This window comes from Hirundo rustica, chromosome 13, assembly GCF_015227805.2.
Source record: "Hirundo rustica isolate bHirRus1 chromosome 13, bHirRus1.pri.v3, whole genome shotgun sequence".
Lineage (NCBI taxonomy): Eukaryota > Metazoa > Chordata > Aves > Passeriformes > Hirundinidae > Hirundo > Hirundo rustica.
The window spans coordinates 10,717,359-10,724,247 of NC_053462.1; positions in this window are offsets into that span (position 1 = coordinate 10,717,359).

Consider the following 6,889-nt stretch of genomic DNA (forward strand, 5'->3'; position numbering starts at 1 on the left):
GGATGTACCCGGGATGTGCCCCGGGATGTACCCGGGATGTACGTCGGGATGTGCCCGGGATATGCCCCGGGACTGTGCCACTCTCCAAGCCCGTCAAGGCGTCTGTGGCCGCCTGTGCAGCGGGAGTTCGCCTCCAGAGCCGCGGAGCGGCACAAGCGGACGGGCAGGGCACAGAGCGCCGCGGCAGGCACGGAGCCGATAACGCTACCCGTGGGAGCGAATAAATTGCGATTGTGCTTAGGCACGTGAAATGCAAGTTCATTTTCATAACGCCCGTTTCGCTGCGGTAACAGGGAGAACAAGGGCTGGTGACCTGTTTTAAATATTTTTGAAATGAAGTGGAAACATCGGCGGCTTTTAAGGCACGTACACCTTGCAGTCCTTACGCACGTACTGTGTGTCTCGACATCTCGTGTTGTGACTTCCGAGAAGCCAAAGCTTGTGCCCCAGCAGCTCGCACAATTCACCGCCCTTGGAGCAGGGGTGCAGGCCGGTGGGTTAACCTTCGGGGGCCGTGCTTTTAGAAAAGAAAGAGGAAAGGAATAAGAGGTGTTCGCGTTTTCCCAGCGCTGTCAAGCCGCGGCAGAGCTGAGGCGATTCCTTTTGCCATCTGCTGGGGTTGTGCTGTAACCACAGCGGCGATTTCCGCGGCGGCGCTGCGAGCTGTTTGTCACCGCTCCCGACTTGTCAGCATTTATGGAAGCGTGTGGCTAAAAGAGGAATAGAACATGTCACCGCTCTGCATTCAGGTTTATAATTAGGACAAAACTGAGACCAAGCAAATGTGGTCCGTTTCGCAGAACAAGTTTTTGAGAACCTTTAGCAAGATGGAAGCAATTTCAGCAGGGTAAACTATAGTGGGAAAGGGCACCAGAAGATATAATGTAACAACCAGAAAGCAGCGGCTAGCTTTGCACAGAGACTATATTTAAAAATAAAATCATCCTGCTGACTTAGAAGAGCGAAGGTATCATCTCTGCACTTTTCTTGTTCCAAGGTGGACAAAGAAGGGAAAGAAGGAGAGCCCCATGCTCTTGTGATAACTTAGGGACAGAGATGTGAAACACCTTGGGCACACATGGAAAATTTTCATTTAAATGGGACATTTTTTTCAGTGATGAGATGGCCTGGGTATTAATGAGAATTTCTGTCACTGCTGTCTTTTTGCTTTTATCGTTCCGTGCTCACTCACAGATTAATGTGTCAGCTGAGAGCCAACAGCAATGACTGCTCTGCTTGGAGAGAACCTTGTTTGCAAAAAGTGTCAGTAACACTCTAGAGGAAGTTGACAGGGATGGAAGAGGGCTGAGGAAAAAGGTAAAGGTTCACCAGAGAAGTAAAAGGAGGTCGGCTGGGACAGACAAAATTGTGTAAGACAGCTTCAGGGATGAGAAAACAGTCATGAAAAGGCAAAGCTGTGCAACATAGGAGAAAAATGGAAAGACCTGTGTGATAGTCTAAGAAAGAAAATGGAGAGAGAAAATGGGTGCAGAGAAACAGAAATGAAATAAAATAAATGTGTGAAAAAAATAAAAACAGGAAAGGAGACAAAGACAGGGGACAAACAAAAGGAGAAATGTGACCAGGATGTCCATATGATCTGTTCAGCTAAATGCCAAATGCACTACTTGAAACAGTTTTGAAGTGAGAACTAAGTGAGAACTAAGAAAATATTAAGTAACATATTTCCTTTTGACACTGAGCTTTTCTTCATGTAGACAATGTGCTTCAGACATTTGTTTCACCTTTTAATCTTTGTGCTAGCTTCCTTGGGAAAAAAAAAAAAAATCAGCCAGCTTTTCTGTGGCATTCTCAGTGGGTGGATCATGGCCATTTTTAAATGTGATGTCATGGGATTTTATTTGCCAGTCCAGATCAGAAATAATACACAATGCTTCTCCCAGAAGGGCTACACATGAATGTCACTAAAATGCCATCCCATTATTTGGTTTCTTAGTGTGTTCGGGTTTTGTCTAGGAAATAGAGCAGAAATTAATATAGAATAAAATAAAAATATTTATATAAGCAGATCAAGAAGACATTTTTTGTTTGATCTCACATACCAAAATGGTTACAAATCAAGGGCTGCAAACAAAAGTTCAACAGTATTATATTATGTAGTGAGGGTTGTCCTGATCTCTAGCCAGCAAAACAGAAGGTCAGGGAGTGTCTACACTTTTGAGCAGCTAATTTTCAAGGTCTACATAATAGCCTGAGCAACCCCAAGCTGACCTGGTGCCTTTTTTCTGTGGAAATTCATGAAGGAAGTACTCTCCAAGTCTTGAGGTTCCTTCACCTGTCAGCAGGGAGAGAGAGGACAAAGTGTGTTTACACATACTGAAGAAGAAGCAAAGAATGCAGATCAAACTGCAGGGATTTCTGAGATACCTGTGACGCCAGGGATGTCCCAGACACAGGAATGCTGGCTCAGTGGCCCTGGCCTCCCCTGCCCCTGAAACAGAGCCAGCTCTCAGAGAGCCATCAAAAAGGTTTAGGTTACTAAGAGTATTGTTTTCAACCATTTGTTCCTGAAATAATTTAAATTCTCCTCCCTTTCCTTCTTTTCCCCACATGAACTCAGCTTTGTGTATGCTCCAAGGAGCTGTTTGTTGTTATGATCAGAGTTCTTGAGCTGGCACATTTTTTCACAGTGATTAGCGATTGTTCTCATAAGCAGTGAGCATCCTTTCTCTGCTTCAGGAGGGAAGGGAATAATTCATAGTAAATCACAGATTTGTTTCTGATTAAGCTTCCTGGCTGGGGCCATTTGATGACATATTTTCCTTTCCCTGCTCAATTAGACTCTTAAAATCCCCTACGTCTGATCCATGCCACTGCTGTGAATGACAGGCATGCATATTACTGTTCCCATTGCTGAATTACCAGTAGCATTACAGTTGTTCAGATGTGTAATTTTTAATAACTACAGTTAATAACAACCACAAAAACAATGTTGTATCCTTGGGCTTTTTCTTGTGGTTGTTATGGTTATCTTCTCTCTGGCTTGCATTAGCCTGTAGTGTTGTGACGTGGGGTCTGCAGATAACAGATCCAGGTTTTGGTGCACAGGATCTGCTCAGGCACAGAAAACTCAGTCTTAGATCTGAGTAACGCCAAGGGCAGGGATTAAGTTTTACTCTTATATCTTGTAAAGTGCCTATATAATGCTGATTTTAAAAAGCCGTAATAAGAGAAACTGGTATTTTTTTCACTGGTATAAATTCACCTGTATTCTAAAACAGCTCGTAAGAATCAAACATTCTCAGATTTTTAAAAATTCATAATAATTTTTTGTGCTGTCATTTCTACAAGTAATTCTTGTATCTGAGCACTTTATTTTGTGTTTTCAGCTGTGCTGGCTAAGTGTCCTGGAGTAATAAGGTAATTATGTATCTTGTGCCCTCTATTATAGTGATACTTTTCTCATTTTTAGTGACAGTACTAATGACTTGTACTTTAGTTTTTATTCCTGTATAGTAATTATTACTTACAGTACACTGTTACCATAAATATTCCTGCTAATCAAAGCATTTCTGTGAAATTTTTCAGAATTGTGGCTTAGGGATGTGTGCATCTGCTACAAATGTGACATGGAAGTTTTTGAGGACTCCAGTTGTGGAAGCAGCTCTTTCATTTCTCATTTGGCACATTTATGCATTTCAAAAACATACAGCAAGGGACAACAGCAACATTCATCACATCTTTTCTCTGAAAGTGATTACAAAACAAAACCAATTATTTAAGCCATAAAAGATTCTACTCACCACATACCTGTTTTACATATAATTTCAAATACTGACATGGCTGGTTCTATGGAAAATGCTATACTTTGACATATATTTTAAAGAATTAAAAATATTCTGCTACTGCATAGCTGAAGAAGCAAAGGAGAAGAAATTATTTTGTTTGTTATTACCATCATGCTTTTATGACTAACCAGTGGCTATTTTGTGAAGCTATTTACCTTTCAATCCTGCTAAATGTCTTGAGGCACAGCAGTGTTCCAGACAAAATCCTTATTTCCTACACTTCTACTAGGGTATTTAGCTAGCAGCTTAATTTCCACATAATTAATGAGATTCTTACTGAGAAATCACACTTGCCATTTCCAGTTTAAGACAAATAGTACAATTGACACACTCCCTTTTAATATAACACTTATTCATTTTACTCTGGCATGTATTTTTCCTCTTAACATCATTGTTTGGTGAATAGAGAGGTTGTAGCACAAAAATCAGCTCTGTTTTTGAGGTACTGATGCTCAATTTTGTAAGCAGAATGATCATGGATCACTAATTCCTCTTTGGATTCTTCTTTGATGCTGTGATTGCTGTTGGTGAATCCCCCCAAATCCTCAGCAGATCATCAGCACACGGCCTCCTGACCCCCAGTGCATGCCATGTGAGCTGCATTATGTTGCCTCTGATGCACCATGCAGTCTGAGATTTACAATACAGCATCGCTTACTACCTGTTACATCCTCAGCTAACAAGAAACTCAGAAACAGAAGAGATTGGCTTTAAAGCTGTTAGAGAGTGGCAGTTATGTGTTGGTCTAAGATGCTCTCTCAGCAAATTAACACATTAACAAAGGACCCAAACATGAAGCATTTAAATAATCTCTTAATTCACCTTTTAATCCACCATCTTGATCTGTACTTTTGGTTACTGTCTTCTCTTGCCTTAAAAACTCACTTGCATATACAGGAAAGTAGAGCCTCCAAAATGTATCAGCTCGGTTCCATAAAAATTGAATGACACAAGTTGTTTTGTAGCAGGATGGCATTTTGTAGCTGGCATCATAATGCAATGAAAGCTTGCTGCTTGGCAGAGCCCTGTGTGAACACATGAGCAGTGCTTCCAAGAGATATAAATAGTGTCTCTTAATCCTTGCATTGATCTTCATGAGCCTGCTTAAGGTTCAGCTACCTATGTTTGTTTAAATTACTGTGATTTTGATTCAAAATTAAGACAACCATGTTTTAATATAATGTTAAATCCCACAAGTAGTTGTGATTTAATGGACCGTTATTAAAGGTAAGAGCTGTTTCTCAGGCTAAAATTAGACACAAAGACCTAGTGGCCAGTTAATCTCCTACTTTGTAGCTGACCATTAACAAATTACCTATTTTTATATTCTCCACAGTATTCTTTTGCTGGCACACTTACAAATGCCTTCTCAGTCCTGACATCAGAACTGGTCTGCCACCATTTAGTACAGAGACTGGAGAGAAACAACTTCCATATGATAGGATATGAATGTTCTAATCAAGATGCCAACAAACCTCAGCCCAAGCGTATTTACTGCTGGTGAGTTGAGCTTTGCCAGCTGAGAGGCCACACAAATGGAACTGGCCACACAAATGGAACTTCTTGCTGTGGCCAGGATTCCCAGTGAGGAGTCTGACATGTGGCATGAGGCTGATACTTGTGATTTGACAGAGTTGGGTTGCCTATTTTAAAAAGAATATTTAGACAGAAATTACGTAGCTTCTGACACAAGAATGTTGCAGTGTGGTCAAGGATCCCCACTTTTGGCACCATGCTGCTGAAGGGACTATCTTTCACATGAAACATAAGTTCATAGCTCTAGGAATCTCTTGTTGTCAATAAATATGATCCTCTGACGATTTCTGTATGGGAAGGAGTCTCCATTTTCAGGTTTTCATTACTCCATTTTGCTTTCCTAAGCTTCACTGCAGTTTGTGTAGGATATATGTATTTGTCAATGTTATCCTGACATCTAATATTGCTATATAGTTAAATAGTTGCTTGATTTTCTACAAGTTTGGGCATTGACATGTCTCATGATGATGTTACCATTTATAAAATGGGGGGGAGGGGGGAATGGGGAATAAAAAAATATTTTGCAACATCAATAAATGAATATAATTGAGTATGTGACAGGGAGCTGGGAGGTTACGTTTATTCTGGTGACAGCAGCTTATCAACACTGCTTTCATATAACACTTTGATTAGTAATTGTGTTGTTAAAGACACCCTATTCCTACCTTCATTTTTATATCACTGTTCTGGTACATGCGAATAGAGGGTGGTGTTACAAGCAGTTGAAGTTGAAGTTCTTCTTTCCCCTTCCTCCCCCACAAGAACACTTGGAGTTGTCAAAAAATGCATGTGTTAGTTTTTGAGTACTCCTGGTTTCCAAGTGAGGGTGTTGTTTGATCAGTGAGATTGTTTGCTCTTTAACTTAACTGCTAACTTAAGCCAAATTTTGAACTATTTGCCTTTGGGGAAGTTGGTCAGTGGTTTTGGGCTTGGCCAACCAAGCAAGTTTTCCTTTTTCTCTAGAATTGGTTTCATCTGTAAAAATAAAGTCATCGAGAATGCTGGTGGTTTTATTTTCTTCCTAAAGCCTGAAATAGAAGCCAGGATATTTTGGCATGGAGCAGGAAGGCCAGAGTTAGAAGGAACCGTAGTGAGAAAAAAAAAGATTTCTGATATGGAAAGTGTGGCACACCAGAATCCACATGTTCAGCACTATCATGGGTGGACTTGGGGGCCTCCTCTGTCAGGACATGGAAAAGAACGATGGAGCTGTAGGCTCACTAATGTCTCTTTCATAGGGTGAGAGATGAAAATGAAAGGGGAAAAAATGCCCTTTGAACAAACATTTCAAATATCCCATTTCAGGGGTATCTTCTGCTATCAGATGCTCATGATTATTTTTCTAATCAAAAGTAGATAGATCTCAATACAAAAGACTCAAACAATGCATCTCTACTGTTGGGTTGCTTTGTGATTACCACGGGATGTGCCTTGATATTTTCTACTTGGAAGTTTAAATAGGACTTGAGGAGCAAGCTGGATGTAAATCAGAGCTGGAATATGCTGGCAGAGTGGTAAGGAAGAAGTCTTCCATATAGTGTTTG